A 2743-nucleotide genomic window follows, 5' to 3' on the forward strand; every position below is an offset into this window, starting at 1 on the left:
TCTCCCTTTCTCTGAAACTCATTTTACCCTTTCACCCTTTTGCCCACCTTTGTTTTATTTTATTTTTCATAATTTATTTATTCATTTCTTTATTTCTTTATTTATATTTCTTGTGTGTATTTCTTGGTTTTATGCTTTTTCTCTCTTTTCGTCTTTTCCATTCAGGTTGAGGAATTTCTTCTTCTTTTTTTAATTTATTTTTTATTTTATTTTGTTTATTTTATTTATTTTTATTTTATTTTATTTTTTTTTGTGTAATAAATTCTCTTTCTTATCGTTTTCTTCCTTTTAAAGTTGAAACAGAATCTTTTATATGGACGTGTTGCTTCGTTTCCTCAGTGCAAAGGTTTCGTTCTTTGGTTTTTTTTTCATTGTATAATTTCTCCTCTTACATCTTTGTCCCCAATTTTTCTTTAACCCCCCACTCCCCTCTCTCTCTCTCCCCCCCCCCCCTCTCTCACTCTCCTATAATTTTTGTTTTAGACGTGGTATTTTGGGGTTGTTTTTTTTTTCTCTTCTTTTTCTAAGTCTATTATCAGTCCTTCAGTATGCCTACTAATTTTACCCCTTATTCATTTTTTTTTTTTCCCCACCGCGGGTTTTTTTTTCTTTCAGTGTACTTTTGTGCATTTATTTCCTTTATCCGCTCCATTTGTTTTGTTTTGTTTTGTTTCTTGTTGTTGGTTTTTTCCGGGTTGGTTTTGTTTGTCTTTTTCTTTTTTTTCTTTTTTTTTTTTGGGGGGGGGGGGGTACTTTTTTTTCTTTTTTTTTTTTTTTCTATAACGTGGATAAAGTGTAAGGAAGACATATTGAAATGGGGGCGGAAGGGAGGGTGTGTGTGTGTGTGTGTGGGTGGGGGGGGGTATGTGTGGAGGGAGGGAGGGGTGTGTGTGTGCGGGGGGGGAGGGGGGTATTGGGGGGGGGGGGGAAGGGTTAAGAGCTTCCTTTTCCTTATCTTTGTCCTTTTTGTCGAACTATCCTTCAACCTCAGAAGTTCAACATCATGAGACGTAGAACTAATGTCACTTGAGCAAACTTGAGCGCAAAGCAACGTCAACGTCGCCCCCTCAGTTTGGCGATGGGCTGACAGCTTAGAAGTGTTTAATTGATGAACAAAATTCTGCTGGTGTAAAATGGTGACGTGCATTGGTTTGTTTGTTTTTCTTTCTCCAAATTGATATATGAGACCGTCCGTCCATCCAAGTTTTTTTGTTTGTTTTTTTCCCACAATGTTAACACCATCGTGACTGGAACAGGTCAGTTTCAGCCTGCCCTTTGATCGTGCCGTCACTCACATTGGCCTCGTGTATGTGTGTGTTGACTCTTTGCCTCGCCACGTTTCACCCGTTCATCCTCTCTCTCTCTCTCTCTCTCTCTCTCTCTCTCTCACACACACATTCTCTCTCTCTCCCGCCCTCTCTCCCTCTTTCTCTCTCTCCCCCCCTCTCTCTCTCTCATTCTCTATTTACCTCTATCATTCTCTCTCTCTCCCCCCCTCTCTCCCTCTCCCTCATTCTCTCTCCCCCCCTCTCTCTCATTCTCTCTCCCTCTCTCCCTCATTCTCTCTCTCCCCTCTCTCTCATTCTCTCTCTCTCTCTCCCTCATTCTCTCTCTCTCTCCCCCCTCTCTCATTCTCTCCCCCCCCCCTCTCTCTCTCTCCCCTCTCTCTCATTCTCTCTCCCTCTCTCTCCCTCATTCTCTCTCTCCCCCTCTCTCTCCCTCTCTCTCCCTCATTCTCTTTCTCTCCCCCTCTCTCATTCTCTCTCCCCCCTCTCTCTCTCTCATTCTCTCTCTCTCCGCTCACACACACACACACACACACACACACACACACACACACACACACACACACTTAATACATAACATCAATGAGTAGCAAAATATGCCTATGTTTGTGGACAATAAACCCAGACAGATGTAATCACTTGTCATACATGTTTAGAATGCATACATCAGAACACTAGAACATCAAAACAAAACCCTGGCAAATGTACACAGGTTTTATGACAATAAAAAGTATTCTATTCTATTCTATTCAGACATCGAATATTCTTAAAATGCATGCCTCAAGACAACACTGGGGCAATTGCTGCGCCAGACGATCGGGGAAAGAATGAAAGTGATTAGTTAATGTGTGTGGGCGAAAGTGGTGTCATGAAAGGTAGATAATTATGAGTCTGTGGAAGAAGAAAAAGAAAGATATGGGAAGAAAGAGGAGGATGGAGCCCCCACCCCCACCCCCCCCACCCCCCCCCAAAAAAGGGGGGAAAAGAACAGAAAAAAGTGGGAAAAAAGAGGAGGTTGGAGGCCCCACAACAAAAGAGAGAAAAACAACAACATAACAACTATGACCATCAGTACAGCAGAGGAGGCAATAGCTTGTGGACAGATAACCCAATGCTTAAATCGCCAATAAGATAAAGAGGCGTGCACACAGACGAGAGGAAAAAAAAAAAACCACCAAGAAAGAACATTAATGAATAAAAAAAATAAATAAATAAAATAAAATAAACATTGAAAATATAAGAAGAATTTCCGGAGAATCTGAAAAGTGTATAGAATCGGGGTATAAGTCTCTTTCACAGCTTTTTGACGGCATATGAAATAGATATTGGCTTACTTAGACGAGCTGGAAATGGGTGAATCAATATCACCAATTCTGTTGTAGGCGAATCGGGAACAGGCAAATCTGGATGACACCTTACGACCTGCACTCACACAGCAAGTTATCAAACGCCGGAGC

Source organism: Babylonia areolata, chromosome 9, assembly GCF_041734735.1.
Source record: "Babylonia areolata isolate BAREFJ2019XMU chromosome 9, ASM4173473v1, whole genome shotgun sequence".
Classification (NCBI taxonomy): Eukaryota; Metazoa; Mollusca; class Gastropoda; order Neogastropoda; family Buccinidae; genus Babylonia; species Babylonia areolata.